The 18,856-nt window shown below is 39.2% G+C and overlaps 1 pseudogene; it reads left to right on the top strand.

The window, feature by feature from the left end:
- Nucleotides 1-204: 204 nt before the first annotated feature.
- Nucleotides 205-579, top strand: LOC147750666 (cytochrome c oxidase subunit 7B, mitochondrial pseudogene; annotated as a pseudogene).
- Nucleotides 580-18,856: the final 18,277 nt, after the last annotated feature.

Genomic DNA, 18,856 nt, shown 5'->3' with positions numbered 1-18,856 from the left:
GTGGACTTTAGGTAGTCCATAAATAGCTGGGAGTGTAGGGTCTTATCAACAATACCACCTGTAACCCCGGCCGCCCTGCAAATGTCAAATGTCTCCAGTTCTTGAATGCACAAAGAATATGGGTAAATCATGAAACTCAACACATACTCTACTGCAACAGATTCTGGAAGGATTAAAAAGTATGAAATCGTGACAGGATTCTCTGTGCAGTCATGTTTCCTCTGGCTAGAAGTGCTCTTTCGCTGTCTGCTCGTGTCATTCAGAGGATTGCGGCAAGACAGAGCGATCATAAAACTGGACCCGATTTCAATGATAAATATGGCAATGCTGTCCTGGCCTCTGGATTTGTGTTCTGTGTCTCCATATGCAGTTATGTATTAACACAGACTGGAATTACATGGATTTTTTCACCTGTTGGTCGAATTACCCAAAAGGAATGGAAGGACCAGTGATGCAGACCTCTTCACTGACATCAAATTGGAACTGTCTTGATTGTTTTCTTTTTGAACTTGCTTATGCCACATCCAGGCATGATCTGTTCTATGACTCTAGCCATTATTGATATGGCAAATTATATGTGACAGGAACAAGCTCAAATAAGAACTGAATTTCAATTGTCCTCCATTCAATCCCATAGTCAGCAACTTGCATCACGCATTACAGAAGCTGAAAAGTGGATTTCACATCTGGAAGATATCATACTCCGATGGACTGACCACGTAACCAAACTACAATCGGAGTTAATGAGTCTACAAATCAAGGTGGGTGATTAGGAAAATCGGTTGTGAAGATATATAGCTTACGTAGAACGGAGTCCCCGAAGGCCCTGAGAATGACAATCAGTGAAAAAAGTTGATTTGGATGTTATCACTAAATATGTGTGTTCAGAGGTAGCAACACAGAAGATCAATCTTACTATTGATCTGGCTCATCGCGTACCTGTGGTCCAGTATCCAAACGCCAAATATCCAAGAACGATTATCATGTACTTTGGGGCTTTCAGAATCAAGGAAAAAGGTTCTGGCATGTGCCATTCGCAACAAACTCTTTCAAACTACAGATAATTTATCATTCAACATTTTTTCGGACATGTCTGCTTTCTCTGCTAGGCAAAAAAAGAAGTTTAAAGGCATGATAAAATGCCTTCAGCAGCTGAGGGTCCCTGCTGGCACTGTTCAGCAATCCAAATCAAAAGCCCTCCACATGGGGAAGGTCCATATTTTTCAGTCATTTGAGATGGCACGAGCATTTCTTCAGTCCCTACAACATCAAGAGGGAGGGAGTAAGGGATAGTAGGGCTCCACAATTTTTGTAGAATTGAATGGTTGTAGATCCATAAATGAGCAGTCTTTTTCTCCTCTAATTTTGGATAAGTACTTTCGGATATGTAAGGGGACTTGGGTGTATGGGCCACCAGCCACCTACCCACTACCTTGGGTGTTGTGTCACTCACAGCACCTCAATGTAGGGAAGGGTGGAGGGTGGGTAAGGGCACAGTGCAGGGGGGCAGGGGGGAAAGGTGCACAGTGTAGAGGAGGGCCACCTAGGGAGCCATTGATGGGTGGCTCTAGGAGTGAGGGGGGCCCTTGGGAGGTGTGGAGGGGTCACTAGGAGAAGGTTGGATAAAGGGGATAAAGGGGGGTGCTTACGTTAAAAAGAAAAAGGAGGACCCCACACAGACTAATAGGGGACTGGGGGGATAGTAAATTTTCAAAATAAAGGACCTGGGCGTCCCCACGGAAGGACAGTCTAGGACTGTTTATCACACCTAGTTGCTGGAATCTAGGGTGAGGGTACCGTTTGTCAGGAAACAACTTTATAAAGCATGCCAATAATCTGGCGGGAAAGGTAAAGTTACAATGATTCGGGCTTAATTACTATCCGTGTATGTTCAAAAAGAGCTATGTACATTTATTGTCCTAGTCAATTGTATCCCTAAAGATGCCAACTATTATAAAAAGGGGGCTGTTATCTCACCGTACAATCAACATTATATAATCAACATTAGAAATGACAGTTTACTGGTAATGCCCACAATGAACTGGAAGGCCTAGTTTTCACAAAAAATTGTTATATACATAAGTCAATGTCTTTAGTGCATGTTAAAAAAGTTTACCACACCAGGAGTTGCTCTGTTACACATTTATTATACATATAAGTTTAAAAAATTTCATCATCACAAAGTATACAATTCATCAAAGAAACAATGTTAACACATTTGCATAAAACAATTAAAAACAAAGAATCACAGGTCGACGCGGCGTTTCGGTTTCTTCTATTTCTACCTTCTTCAGGACAGATTCTACATGAATTTAAAAAGAAATTTTTAAAAAAACAGAGTTACTCTACATTGCTTTGGTGCAGACCATCATGTGTACATAGTTATGAGTAGTCACAAAAAAATAGTTAACTAAAACTTCATTTTTAGGCATCTCTAGTGAAGGCAGGCATTATTCTAGAGCCAAGCTTTTTCTATTCCATGGCGTTGATGATATTTCCACACATTTAGGTTTGGGCCCCTCATGCTTGTTATTCTAAAAAACATTAGTTAGTGAAGTCTAATGACCATACCTTTTCTATTCATACACTTCGTACAAAACTAGTAGTGTTTACCTCTCCCATGGACTCTTTAGTCCAATGCTTATGTGGCCCACACGGAGCAATACTATTAATACAATCTGAATAGTTGCAGATCTATTGCATACCTTAAAACAAGTGGAGTGACTTCCCCCACTGGACAGTACTTTCTGTTCAAAACCTTGTTGCCTTCTTATTTCTGGGCTTGTTTGCGGTTTCTGTTTGGTATATTACCTCTGGATAGAATAAATTCAATGTCAGGGTTGCACATGATGATTTTATATCTCTCTGAATGTCACAATGGACATTAATATAGACTAGACAAAAGGTCTGTGTTCAATTCATACCTCCAGGTGTAGTTTATAAAAATTATTATGTACCTTATATTTAGTCTTTACACGCTTGGTCGTCGACTACCAGGAGGAGCCACCTTATTCTCCTTTATGGGTTTCTTCAATGACCCTGGGAAATATTTTAATTATTTAGTTAAAAGAATTTTTTAATTTTTCAGTCCATAAACAGGGCTCTAATTGATTTGCAGTACCTAAATTTTCACTCACCACTCAAGGTTGAAAGTTGCTACTAGTTGCAGTTTCTCTTGTATTCTGGTTCTCAGGCACCTCAATATGGATGTCAGAATTCGTGCTGCAAAAAGTGATGGAAAAAATATTTTGCTCTATTTTTCTATGTTGCAAGGAGTTTTTGTTAGTTACTGCAGCCTCTTGCTTTATTGTCACCAGTACTGTCAGATTTTTAAATTAAACTCGGTTTTTGAATGTTACTACTATGAGCTTTTTAGGCTATTTCTAAACTTTTTGCGGTTTGAAATATGTCCTCTCTTTTTTTCTTAGGCGTCTTACCTTTTACATTAAAAAAGGCCTCCCTGCTCCTCAATCCTGGTAGTCTGTCCACAGCGTCCCTTAGCCGGTCTTGTCCGATCCGTCACGGGAAGAGAATGGAATGCTAGTTGCCAACGCGGTGTTAATATAGTACACGCGCGTCGATTGGATTATTCTTACTCCGATGTTGATTGGTTGTATATCCTCCTATCAGAGTAGGGTCACCGTGGTAACCGAACGCTTTCCGCCGAATGCGGAACAAGCATTCGATTTGCCTCCCTATGTTTTGATCGCTTCTTCGGTTGGATAGGTAGGTTGCCTGGTAACCGAACGCGTTTCTGATTCACTTAGGCGCGCTGGTTGCCTGGTAACGCGTTTCTCATTTACTTAGGTACATTAGTGCGCGGTTTGGTTATGGAAGATGTTTCGTGGTTTCCCGTGTGTACTCTCCGACGGGCTCACAGCGTGGGGGACTAGAAGGATATGCCTCCCGTTTGTTTCAGACATTAATTGCCGTTTACTTATGCAGTTTGATTAAGTGGGGTTAACGTGAGGTATTCTTACAGTTTTACGGGTGCGCTATCTGAGTCCGGATATACCCCCCGCTTATTCAAAAACATTTCTTTTTAGTTTTCATGATCGCTATTCATTGAGATAATTCCAAATGCCACTAGGTTATTATCGTGGACCCGCAGTTCAATTAGATATACATTGCGGATGCACATTTATTTATTGATATTAATGAATCTTCTCTTGTGGTGTTGTTAATTACTCCCTTCACAGTATGGTACTAGATTATTGTCACGGAGTAGTAAAATTACTCCACCACACTTGCTACTGTGCATCTATTGGATGGTATTGCTACATCTTCCCTAAAAGTATTACTATTCCCTCACTTGACCTTAAAGTATTACTATTCCCTCACTTAACCTAAAGTTCTTTCATTGAGAGATCCAAGCAATGTTAGTCTACCTCCTGTGGTGGGAGGCAAATTCACGAGTACACAAGTTTTGTTCAGATCTTGTGTATTGTGTATAGTTGCCTAGTGCCCTCTCTTATCCTTGAATAATTCTTTCCCAGTCTTCCTTGGAGTTTAAGCCACACCTAACACTATTCAAGGTTGACATAAAGAATTGTTCCCTTCTTTTTCTTTTATTATTCTGATTCCCTCCTCTGATGTTTTCACTTACTTTTTCTAGACCACACCATTTTAGGTCCTCAATTTTATGACCAGCTTCCCTCCAGTGTTCAGTAAGGGGTGCTCCAATTTTATTGGTCCTGATGGCTGAGCGATGTTCGTTAAGTCTCAGCCTGAGTTCCCTAGAAGTTTCTCCTACATATGGTTTATTGCAGGGGCATTGAATAAGATAGATTGCATTCGTGGTTCTGCAGTTGATAAAGCTCCTGATGTTGATTGTTTTATCATTCACTGTGATAATACCACCTTTTATGATATTTGTACAGTTGACACAACCCGCACATGGGTGGGTTCCTGTCGGCAGTGGTTTACCGTCTATGGTGGTTTGGAGGTTCTTGCGGGTCTCCTTGTAAGTATGTACAAGGGAGTTCCTGATAGTTCTATTTCTCCTATACGAGAACATGGGCTTTGGGATGGGTTCCTGTGCTTTATCTGAGATAAGGTGCCAATTTCTATTTATGATATTTTTTATCTTGTAACTAACCTGGGAGAAATTAGTAACAAACATGATAGGCTGTTTCTCGTGTTGGTTCTTTTGTTCATTGTTGAACAGGTTTTCTCTGTTAAAATATTTCGCTCTTTTAAACGCATGTCGGATCATTCTCTTTGGGTAGCCCCTTTCTAGGAACTTTTCTTTTAATCTATTAGCATGGGTTTCGTAGTCTGACATTGAGGTACAGTTCCTTCTCAGACGAAGGAACTGGCCGAAAGGAATATTATTTTTCTGTGATGGAGGGTGATTACTATTGTAATGCAGCATGCTGTTTCTGTCAGACGCTTTGGTGTATAGTTCCACTATAAGTCTCCCTTCTTGATGTCTAATCAGGATGTCCAAGAATTCTACCTGAGTTCTGCTAATGTGGGATGTGAACCTTAGGTTTGCATCTCCCAGGTTCAACCATATCAGAAATTCGTTAAGGGTATCCATTTCACCTGTCCATATAAAGAAAATGTCATCAATATAACGGCCCCACTCCGAGATGTTTTCATAGAATGGGGCCGCCACATTGTAGACATGTTTCTCCTCAAATTTGGATACATAGAGACATGCCAAGCTGGGGGCACAAGTAGCCCCCATGCTGGTCCCCTTGACCTGTCTAAATAGGTTGTCCCTGTAAAGGAAGATGTTGTTCTTAAGGATTATCGTGATGCAGTCAATGATGAAAGTCTGATGATCTGTTAGGTCTTCTTCACCCACTCTTAAGATATCCTCCATGATTTCAATAGTGCTATCCTGAGGGATATTAGTATACAGGGCTTCAATATCCAGAGTCACCAATACTTGTGACTCTGGATTGAAGCTAAGGTTTTCAATTTTCGCAATCATTGAGGTGGTGTCCTTGATATAGGCTTTCTGTTGCTGAACAAGTGGTTGCAAGAATACTTCAACGTATTTACTTAAAGGTTCAGTCAGAGACCCTATACATGAAACTATGGGTCTCATCGGGGGATCATCAATGTTTTTATGCACCTTGGGGAGGCCATACAATGCTGGAATTAAAGGGTCCTTATTTAACATAAATGCGAACTCTTCTTCACATATGATATCCTCGTCTCTTGCTAGCCTCAACATCCTTTCAATTTCTACCTTTAGGGTTTGCCATTCACCTCTGTTCGATTTCTTATAGTGATCACTATTATTTAATAGTTTCAACATCCTATTGTCGTAGTCACTGCTGTTCATCAATACAACACTTCCTCCCTTGTCCGCTGGTTTTACTGTAAGGGCGTTGTTCTTCTCAAAGTATTCTAGTGCTTTCTTTTCCTCTCTACTGAGATTATATGAAATCCAATTCTTTTGTTTAAGGAGATTGTCTACGCTTTTATCAACTGATCTTTCAAACGCTTCTACATCTTTATGTACAGCACTAATAGGGGGGACCCATGTGGACTTATTTTTTAGGCCCGATTTGTTCTGTCGTTCTATTTTCTCTTTACCATCGAAAAAAATTTGGAGTCTTATTTTTCTGAAAAAGCTCTGCAAATCTCTTTCCAAGGTGTATCTATCTACATGAGAACATATGGCATAACCTAATCCTTTCTCAAAAAGTTTTATCTCTATCGGGGTCAGTTGGTGGTCTGATAGGTTGATGACCGCTAACTTCTTATTGTTGGTGCTTAATCCCATTGTTTCTGACTGCGAGTGCGAGGACGTTGAGGGTTCTGGGCTTGAGTATATTGTGTTTGGTTGTAATTGTTTCTGCCCCTCCCTCTCCCCCTCTGTTGTCCAAACATTTGATTGCGCCTCTCTAAAAAAACTAGACCTTCTTTAGTTGTCTGTTGATGTTTATTTGTTTCACTATCCTGTTGTTGTCTATCATTTACTAGTTCTCCCTCCGAGTCAGTGCTGGTATATGAAGAATCAAAAAATCTCACCCGTTTCCTAGGTTGATTTCTCGGTTGATTTTGCCACTGCCTGCGGGGTTGGAAATTTTCTTTGGGGCGATCATAAAAATCTTTTTGAAGGTATGGATAGACAATTTCTGGATTGTAATTTTCAATGTCCTTCTTGAGTTTATTACTTTTCTTTTTAATTAAGTACTCACTATAACTATCCACATCATTTTGGATTTCTTTTAATTTGGCCTTAGCATCTTCCAAAGCTATGCTATCTCTTAATTGGCTCTCTAATGCTTCAATCTCTTTCTTCTCTATAAATATAAATTCCTCTGCTGTTTCTATAATAAGCAAGATCCAGTCTCTACTGCACCTATTTGCCACCAGGGTCCATTTGTCTATAAATTTTTTGTCTGAAATGAAGATCCCTGGTTCATTCGTCACCTGTAGACCTTTCGGGATTATCCCACTTTTGCAGTATTCCACTAGGAACTCTGCATGTAACTCCGCTCTTATTACTTTCTTTTTAAGGTTCCAGAGTTTTTCCCACTGTTCTTCATCTGTTTTGTCCAATCTAATTGTGGTGGTATTGCGTGATCTCTTATTTATTAGCCTATCAAATTGATCTTCAGAAAAGCTATATGTTTTTATACCCTCCATAATGGAAATAATTTATATGGTTGTTCTAATCAATCTATGGGTATCTTTTCAATTGTATACCGTTTTGCTGTTTTGCAAGTAAAGGACAAGACCTCCTCAGCTCACAAGCCGAGTGTTTACGTTAAAAAGAAAAAGGAGGACCCCACACAGACTAATAGGGGACTGGGGGGATAGTAAATTTTCAAAATAAAGGACCTGGGCGTCCCCACGGAAGGACAGTCTAGGACTGTTTATCACACCTAGTTGCTGGAATCTAGGGTGAGGGTACCGTTTGTCAGGAAACAACTTTATAAAGCATGCCAATAATCTGTTTTTTTAAAATTTCTTTTTAAATTCATGTAGAATCTGTCCTGAAGAAGGTAGAAATAGAAGAAACCGAAACGCCGCGTCGACCTGTGATTCTTTGTTTTTAATTGTTTTATGCAAATGTGTTAACATTGTTTCTTTGATGAATTGTATACTTTGTGATGATGAAATTTTTTAAACTTATATGTATAATAAATGTGTAACAGAGCAACTCCTGGTGTGGTAAACTTTTTTAACATGCACTAAAGACATTGACTTATGTATATAACAATTTTTTGTGAAAACTAGGCCTTCCAGTTCATTGTGGGCATTACCAGTAAACTGTCATTTCTAATGTTGATTATATAATGTTGATTGTACGGTGAGATAACAGCCCCCTTTTTATAATAGTTGGCATCTTTAGGGATACAATTGACTAGGACAATAAATGTACATAGCTCTTTTTGAACATACACGGATAGTAATTAAGCCCGAATCATTGTAACTTTACCTTTCCCGCCAGATTATTGGCATGCTTTATAAAGTTGTTTCCTGACAAACGGTACCCTCACCCTAGATTCCAGCAACTAGGTGTGATAAACAGTCCTAGACTGTCCTTCCGTGGGGACGCCCAGGTCCTTTATTTTGAAAATTTACTATCCCCCCAGTCCCCTATTAGTCTGTGTGGGGTCCTCCTTTTTCTTTTTAACGTAAACACTCGGCTTGTGAGCTGAGGAGGTCTTGTCCTTTACTTGCAAAACAGCAAAACGGTATACAATTGAAAAGATACCCATAGATTGATTAGAACAACCATATAAATTATTTCCATTATGGAGGGTATAAAAACATATAGCTTTTCTGAAGATCAATTTGATAGGCTAATAAATAAGAGATCACGCAATACCACCACAATTAGATTGGACAAAACAGATGAAGAACAGTGGGAAAAACTCTGGAACCTTAAAAAGAAAGTAATAAGAGCGGAGTTACATGCAGAGTTCCTAGTGGAAAACTGCAAAAGTGGGATAATCCCGAAAGGTCTACAGGTGACGAATGAACCAGGGATCTTCATTTCAGACAAAAAATTTATAGACAAATGGACCCTGGTGGCAAATAGGTGCAGTAGAGACTGGATCTTGCTTATTATAGAAACAGCAGAGGAATTTATATTTATAGAGAAGAAAGAGATTGAAGCATTAGAGAGCCAATTAAGAGATAGCATAGCTTTGGAAGATGCTAAGGCCAAATTAAAAGAAATCCAAAATGATGTGGATAGTTATAGTGAGTACTTAATTAAAAAGAAAAGTAATAAACTCAAGAAGGACATTGAAAATTACAATCCAGAAATTGTCTATCCATACCTTCAAAAAGATTTTTATGATCGCCCCAAAGAAAATTTCCAACCCCGCAGGCAGTGGCAAAATCAACCGAGAAATCAACCTAGGAAACGGGTGAGATTTTTTGATTCTTCATATACCAGCACTGACTCAGAGGGAGAACTAGTAAATGATAGACAACAACAAGATAGTGAAACAAATAAACATCAACAGACAACTAAAGAAGGTCTAGTTTTTTTAGAGAGGCGCAATCAAATGTTTGGACAACAGAGGGGGAGAGGGAGGGGCAGAAACAATTACAACCAAACACAATATACTCAAGCCCAGAACCCTCAACGTCCTCGCACTCGCAGTCAGAAACAATGGGATTAAGCACCAACAATAAGAAGTTAGCGGTCATCAACCTATCAGACCACCAACTGACCCCGATAGAGATAAAACTTTTTGAGAAAGGATTAGGTTATGCCATATGTTCTCATGTAGATAGATACACCTTGGAAAGAGATTTGCAGAGCTTTTTCAGAAAAATAAGACTCCAAATTTTTTTCGATGGTAAAGAGAAAATAGAACGACAGAACAAATCGGGCCTAAAAAATAAGTCCACATGGGTCCCCCCTATTAGTGCTGTACATAAAGATGTAGAAGCGTTTGAAAGATCAGTTGATAAAAGCGTAGACAATCTCCTTAAACAAAAGAATTGGATTTCATATAATCTCAGTAGAGAGGAAAAGAAAGCACTAGAATACTTTGAGAAGAACAACGCCCTTACAGTAAAACCAGCGGACAAGGGAGGAAGTGTTGTATTGATGAACAGCAGTGACTACGACAATAGGATGTTGAAACTATTAAATAATAGTGATCACTATAAGAAATCGAACAGAGGTGAATGGCAAACCCTAAAGGTAGAAATTGAAAGGATGTTGAGGCTAGCAAGAGACGAGGATATCATATGTGAAGAAGAGTTCGCATTTATGTTAAATAAGAACCCTTTAATTCCAGCATTGTATGGCCTCCCCAAGGTGCATAAAAACATTGATGATCCCCCGATGAGACCCATAGTTTCATGTATAGGGTCTCTGACTGAACCTTTAAGTAAATACGTTGAAGTATTCTTGCAACCACTTGTTCAGCAACAGAAAGCCTATATCAAGGACACCACCTCAATGATTGCGAAAATTGAAAACCTTAGCTTCAATCCAGAGTCACAAGTATTGGTGACTCTGGATATTGAAGCCCTGTATACTAATATCCCTCAGGATAGCACTATTGAAATCATGGAGGATATCTTAAGAGTGCGTGAAGAAGACCTAACAGATCATCAGACTTTCATCATTGACTGCATCACGATAATCCTTAAGAACAACATCTTCCTTTACAGGGACAACCTATTTAGACAGGTCAAGGGGACCAGCATGGGGGCTACTTGTGCCCCCAGCTTGGCATGTCTCTATGTATCCAAATTTGAGGAGAAACATGTCTACAATGTGGCGGCCCCATTCTATGAAAACATCTCGGAGTGGGGCCGTTATATTGATGACATTTTCTTTATATGGACAGGTGAAATGGATACCCTTAACGAATTTCTGATATGGTTGAACCTGGGAGATGCAAACCTAAGGTTCACATCCCACATTAGCAGAACTCAGGTAGAATTCTTGGACATCCTGATTAGACATCAAGAAGGGAGACTTATAGTGGAACTATACACCAAACTGTCTGACAGAAACAGCATGCTGCATTACAATAGTAATCACCCTCCATCACAGAAAAATAATATTCCTTTCGGCCAGTTCCTTCGTCTGAGAAGGAACTGTACCTCAATGTCAGACTACGAAACCCATGCTAATAGATTAAAAGAAAAGTTCCTAGAAAGGGGCTACCCAAAGAGAATGATCCGACATGCGTTTAAAAGAGCGAAATATTTTAACAGAGAAAACCTGTTCAACAATGAACAAAAGAACCAACACGAGAAACAGCCTATCATGTTTGTTACTAATTTCTCCCAGGTTAGTTACAAGATAAAAAATATCATAAATAGAAATTGGCACCTTATCTCAGATAAAGCACAGGAACCCATCCCAAAGCCCATGTTCTCGTATAGGAGTAATAGAACTATCAGGAACTCCCTTGTACATACTTACAAGGAGACCCGCAAGAACCTCCAAACCACCATAGACGGTAAACCACTGCCGACAGGAACCCACCCATGTGCGGGTTGTGTCAACTGTACAAATATCATAAAAGGTGGTATTATCACAGTGAATGATAAAACAATCAACATCAGGAGCTTTATCAACTGCAGAACCACGAATGCAATCTATCTTATTCAATGCCCCTGCAATAAACCATATGTAGGAGAAACTTCTAGGGAACTCAGGCTGAGACTTAACGAACATCGCTCAGCCATCAGGACCAATAAAATTGGAGCACCCCTTACTGAACACTGGAGGGAAGCTGGTCATAAAATTGAGGACCTAAAATGGTGTGGTCTAGAAAAAGTAAGTGAAAACATCAGAGGAGGGAATCAGAATAATAAAAGAAAAAGAAGGGAACAATTCTTTATGTCAACCTTGAATAGTGTTAGGTGTGGCTTAAACTCCAAGGAAGACTGGGAAAGAATTATTCAAGGATAAGAGAGGGCACTAGGCAACTATACACAATACACAAGATCTGAACAAAACTTGTGTACTCGTGAATTTGCCTCCCACCACAGGAGGTAGACTAACATTGCTTGGATCTCTCAATGAAAGAACTTTAGGTTAAGTGAGGGAATAGTAATACTTTAAGGTCAAGTGAGGGAATAGTAATACTTTTAGGGAAGATGTAGCAATACCATCCAATAGATGCACAGTAGCAAGTGTGGTGGAGTAATTTTACTACTCCGTGACAATAATCTAGTACCATACTGTGAAGGGAGTAATTAACAACACCACAAGAGAAGATTCATTAATATCAATAAATAAATGTGCATCCGCAATGTATATCTAATTGAACTGCGGGTCCACGATAATAACCTAGTGGCATTTGGAATTATCTCAATGAATAGCGATCATGAAAACTAAAAAGAAATGTTTTTGAATAAGCGGGGGGTATATCCGGACTCAGATAGCGCACCCGTAAAACTGTAAGAATACCTCACGTTAACCCCACTTAATCAAACTGCATTACATAAGTAAACGGCAATTAATGTCTGAAACAAACGGGAGGCATATCCTTCTAGTCCCCCACGCTGTGAGCCCGTCGGAGAGTACACACGGGAAACCACGAAACATCTTCCATAACCAAACCGCGCACTAATGTGCCTAAGTAAATGAGAAACGCGTTACCAGGCAACCAGCGCGCCTAAGTGAATCAGAAACGCGTTCGGTTACCAGGCAACCTACCTATCCAACCGAAGAAGCGATCAAAACATAGGGAGGCAAATCGAATGCTTGTTCCGCATTCGGCGGAAAGCGTTCGGTTACCACGGTGACCCTACTCTGATAGGAGGATATACAACCAATCAACATCGGAGTAAGAATAATCCAATCGACGCGCGTGTACTATATTAACACCGCGTTGGCAACTAGCATTCCATTCTCTTCCCGTGACGGATCGGACAAGACCGGCTAAGGGACGCTGTGGACAGACTACCAGGATTGAGGAGCAGGGAGGCCTTTTTTAATGTAAAAGGTAAGACGCCTAAGAAAAAAAGAGAGGACATATTTCAAACCGCAAAAAGTTTAGAAATAGCCTAAAAAGCTCATAGTAGTAACATTCAAAAACCGAGTTTAATTTAAAAATCTGACAGTACTGGTGACAATAAAGCAAGAGGCTGAAGTAACTAACAAAAACTCCTTGCAACATAGAAAAATAGAGCAAAATATTTTTTCCATCACTTTTTGCAGCACGAATTCTGACATCCATATTGAGGTGCCTGAGAACCAGAATACAAGAGAAACTGCAACTAGTAGCAACTTTCAACCTTGAGTGGTGAGTGAAAATTTAGGTACTGCAAATCAATTAGAGCCCTGTTTATGGACTGAAAAATTAAAAAATTCTTTTAACTAAATAATTAAAATATTTCCCAGGGTCATTGAAGAAACCCATAAAGGAGAATAAGGTGGCTCCTCCTGGTAGTCGACGACCAAGCGTGTAAAGACTAAATATAAGGTACATAATAATTTTTATAAACTACACCTGGAGGTATGAATTGAACACAGACCTTTTGTCTAGTCTATATTAATGTCCATTGTGACATTCAGAGAGATATAAAATGATCATGTGCAACCCTGACATTGAATTTATTCTATCCAGAGGTAATATACCAAACAGAAACCGCAAACAAGCCCAGAAATAAGAAGGCAACAAGGTTTTGAACAGAAAGTACTGTCCAGTGGGGGAAGTCACTCCACTTGTTTTAAGGTATGCAATAGATCTGCAACTATTCAGATTGTATTAATAGTATTGCTCCGTGTGGGCCACATAAGCATTGGACTAAAGAGTCCATGGGAGAGGTAAACACTACTAGTTTTGTACGAAGTGTATGAATAGAAAAGGTATGGTCATTAGACTTCACTAACTAATGTTTTTTAGAATAACAAGCATGAGGGGCCCAAACCTAAATGTGTTGAAATATCATCAACGCCATGGAATAGAAAAAGCTTGGCTCTAGAATAATGCCTGCCTTCACTAGAGATGCCTAAAAATGAAGTTTTAGTTAACTATTTTTTTGTGACTACTCATAACTATGTACACATGATGGTCTGCACCAAAGCAATGTAGAGTAACTCTGTTTTTTTAAAAATTTCTTTTTAAATTCATGTAGAATCTGTCCTGAAGAAGGTAGAAATAGAAGAAACCGAAACGCCGCGTCGACCTGTGATTCTTTGTTTTTAATTGTTTTATGCAAATGTGTTAACATTGTTTCTTTGATGAATTGTATACTTTGTGATGATGAAATTTTTTAAACTTATATGTATAATAAATGTGTAACAGAGCAACTCCTGGTGTGGTAAACTTTTTTAACATGCACTAAAGACATTGACTTATGTATATAACAATTTTTTGTGAAAACTAGGCCTTCCAGTTCATTGTGGGCATTACCAGTAAACTGTCATTTCTAATGTTGATTATATAATGTTGATTGTACGGTGAGATAACAGCCCCCTTTTTATAATAGTTGGCATCTTTAGGGATACAATTGACTAGGACAATAAATGTACATAGCTCTTTTTGAACATACACGGATAGTAATTAAGCCCGAATCATTGTAACTTTACCTTTCCCGCCAGATTATTGGCATGCTTTATAAAGTTGTTTCCTGACAAACGGTACCCTCACCCTAGATTCCAGCAACTAGGTGTGATAAACAGTCCTAGACTGTCCTTCCGTGGGGACGCCCAGGTCCTTTATTTTGAAGATAAAGGGGGGTGAACACCCTAAATATCGATTCCAAAATATAGACTGACCAAAATATCGAATCAAAAATATAGACACCACAGAATATCGAATTACTAAAATATAGACAGCCCAGAATATCGAATTTAGGGTATGAAATATCAAATTCCATAATAACTAATTTAAAATATCGATTTCCATAATATCAATTTTTTTGTATTATGTATGGTAGTATATGTATTAAAATGATGTATTAAATTTGTAATGTATGTTTAATTTTTTTAAAGTAATGAATGTTATGTAATTACATTTTTGCGTAATTTAATTCCGTAGCAGGTTGTGGGTTTATAGGAGAATAGGGTGGGAAGTAATTTATTTATAATAAATTAAATATTATTTTTTATTTATATGTATTGATAAATAATTGAATGATAATTAATTTTTAATTGGTAATTAATTTTTATTAATTGGTAATTAATTTGTATTAATTTTTAATTCATTTTTATTAATTGGTAGATAATGTGTATTAATTCATTAATTGATAATTATGTTAAGTTTATTTATTTGGAGTGGGTTGTGGGTTTATAGGGCAATATGGCGGGAAGTGATTTAATTGTAATAAAGTTAAAAATTATTTTTATTTATATGTATTGATAAGTAAGTGATAATTATTTATTGGTAATCAATTTTTATTCATTAGTAATTAATTTTGTAATTGGTAATTAATTTTATTTAATTTTAATATTAAATCATTACTTTCCCTACTGTTGCACTCTCTGGAGTGGGAACAGTAATTTTTACCCATACGCTATCCAACGCTTTCCCTACTGTTGCACTCACTGGAGTGGGAATAGTCATTTTTACCCTTATGCTATCCAACGCTTTCCCTACTGATCAACTCTCTGGAGTGGGAATAGTAATTTTTACCCCCGAGCTATCCCAGGCTTTCTCTACTGTTGTACTCTTTGGAGTGGGAATAGTGATTATTACCCCTACGCTATCCAACGTTTTCCCTACTGTTGCACTCTCTCGAGTGGGAATAGTAATTTTTACCCCCCCCCCCGCTATCCCACGCTTTCCCTACTGTTGCACTCTCTGGAGTGGAAATAGTAATTTTTACCCAACGCTATCCAACGCTTTCCCTACTGTTGCACTCTGGAGTGGGAATAGTAATTTTTACTCCTACGCTATCCAACGCTTTCCCTACTATTGCACTCACTGGAGTGGGAATAGTAATTTTTACCCTCTCGCTATCCAACAAATTCTTTTACATTACATTTATTATTTTTATATTTTAAGATTTTTTACATTATTTTCAGTATGTTTTATATAATTGTTTTTAATATTTAATGAATGTTATATTATTTTTATATATTTAAACAATTCAATATTTTAGTTACCTATATTTTTAACAATCTATATTTTGTATTCGATATTTTAGTACTTACCTGTTTGTAGATAGGGATTCTATATTTTGTCCTTCGATATTTTGGAGTCGATAGTTTGTTCCTCGATATTAAGTCACAGAACCGGGAGTCACCAGCAAGGGGGGGAATGCAGCAATAATGTGGAAAATTGTGGGAGCTAAATACTTTTTCATTCTACAAAGATGTATTTTAGGCTGCTAAAGGTAGTATTGTGTAATGTAATGTTCAACAACAGAGTGAATCGACAATCTATGCTGACATGGTTCAAAGCCCTACAAGCTAACATAATCTTCCTTCAGCAGACACATTACAAGGAAGGATCATTAGTGAATAAAGCACCCAGCATTATCCAAAATGAATTATATGCTTCCTCTAATGCTGTCAAAAAGGGGGTTAGCAGTTGTAAGGTTAAGGCGTAACCATGCACCTGAAATCTCAGGATGTCTGCAGGAGCGATGAATGACGAATGCTCCCAATACCTCTTGGAACACCTCTCAGTGCTGCGACTAGAACCATGTCACACTGTTAGATCTCCTAAAAGGGAAGGGGAAGTGGATTAGAAAGAAGAGAAGAGAATAACCCTACTTCTTGACTCAGCCTGATCCAGTCACCGCAGACATACACACTCACAGGTTTAGATATAGCAATGTAATTTAATATAGCCTTGTAGCCCACCGTAGCGGGCTATACTGGCTATCAAAGGCCCTCTGAATCGTTAAAGGCCCGAGCCGAAGGCGAGGGACTTTAACGAGACAGCAGGACTTTAATTGCCGGTATAGCCCTGCTGCGAAGGGCTATAAGGCTATTAGAACATTCTGCCACTAGAGGGCAGAATGTTCTAACAAATTAAACAAAGGGTTCTCGAAGCTCGAGGGGATATAAATCCCCTCGAGCTTTGAGAAGCCTTTGTAGAACATTGGAATGTTGCTCTGTGGGCCTTTACCGGCCCGTAGAAGCAGGGAGCACCCCATTGTCTGCAAAGGAGCTCCCAACATTCCAATGTTCTAATAAAGGTGTATTCACCTTACGCAAGGACAACTTGCAGCCTCTCAATATCTCAATCCAAAGGGAAGGTAGATATGAATATAATGTGATTTTTCTTTATAGTGTACTTTGTGCTTTGATTTACATGTATATTCTCTTGTTCCAACAGGATTAAGTATTTCAAAATAAAAGGTCTCAATCTGGCTTTAGATCATCTTTTAGCACCAAGACGGCGCTTGTAGAGGTCTCGATGGCCATCAAAGAATGCCTAGATGGGGGCGGCAGAGCGGCTCTGATTTTATTGGACTTCTCTGCCGCTTTCGATACGGTGCCCCATCTCCAGCTTCTCTCCAGGCTGTCGGACATCGACTTCGCAGACTCGGCTTTAAGATGGGTGGAATCTTTTCTTAAAGACCGCTTCCAACAAGTATGGTTGCCTCCATTCCACTTGTCTGACAACAAAGTGGAAACTGGGGTCCCTCAGGGCTCAACACTCAGCCCCATACTTTTTAATATATATATATGACCCCCCTGATCTTCCTGGCAGAAAGTTTGGGTGCCAAAATTATGGCCTATGCCGATGACACCCAACTCCTCTTCACCTGGAAAGGTAATGATTTACAGACTGGGAAAGCTCAGCACTGTCTGTCATCCTTATTTGCCTGGCTGGCCCAGGCAAGCCTGAAATGTAATGAGGAGAAATCCAAAATACTTCTTTACGGACAATTCCTGATAGCCTTTAAAGAATCATTGTGGCCCACAGGATCTCCTTGTCCAACTGGTGACTGTGGGATAGCCAAGAACTTAGGGATTTGGTTTGGGGCTGATATGTGCTTCTGTGAACAGATCAAAAGATTAGCGGGAACATGTTTTGGCACCCTTACAACCATAAGGAAATTCTTCCCTCTCCTTCCTAGAGCAGCTAAAGAGGCTGTGGCCAGGGCTCTCATACTCTCGTGCCTGGATTATGCCAATGGTTTGTATGTTGGCTCCCCTGCGTTTCTTTTAGGGAAACTGCAGGTGGGACAAAATGCGGCGGTTAGGCTCCTTTTTGACTTCCCTAGGAGACTAAGTGTCCGCAAACAACTATGCGAACTTCATTGGCTTCTGGTGACCCAAAGAGTATGCTATAAGGCCTTAGTCCTGACTCACAAAGATCTCCATGGGCCCTGTCCGGCCTACTTGAGGGCCAGGTTTAAATTCTACCAGCCACCGCAAAAATTACGCTCGGCTGCACTTAGAAACCTGGTTGTCCCTAGGTTTCGGAAAACTCGCCTTGGGGGCCAATCCTTTGCGGTCAGAGCGGCCATTATGTGGAATAGCCTGCCAAACCAATTATGGCATACGACGGATCTAGCCATTTTTAAAAAACTACTAAAAACACATCTGTTTAAACAAGCTTTCTAGATTGCTGGTGTACGCTGCCTTTGTTTCCTCTACGCGCCAGGACAGTCTCGACTAACAGTGCGCGATACAAATCAGCCTATAACATAACATAACATAACTAAAGCACATGTTACCATTCATACCGTGCACTTGTGCTTCTAGAACAAATATCACCATTGATACCATGCACTAGAGTTTCCAGTTTCTGAACTTGTAACAGGAAAGTACAACACATTATGCCACAATACTAACATTAAGAAATACTGAACACAAACACTGTTCATTAATTCGTGAAGGGCAATAGGAACACTAAAAGTCTTTGTTTTCCTGTATTTGTGCGTTAGACAGAAACCAAGAAAAATGCCTTCAAAAGCAATGTTGCCACTTCAGAGAGTCACTGGTTAAAGTTCTACACCGAGCGCGAAAGAAGTAGCCAAGTGCAAGGTC

This window comes from Lissotriton vulgaris, chromosome 1_1 (assembly GCF_964263255.1).
Source record: "Lissotriton vulgaris chromosome 1_1, aLisVul1.2, whole genome shotgun sequence".
NCBI lineage: Eukaryota > Metazoa > Chordata > Amphibia > Caudata > Salamandridae > Lissotriton > Lissotriton vulgaris.
This window is presented reverse-complemented; position numbering and strand designations above follow the sequence as displayed.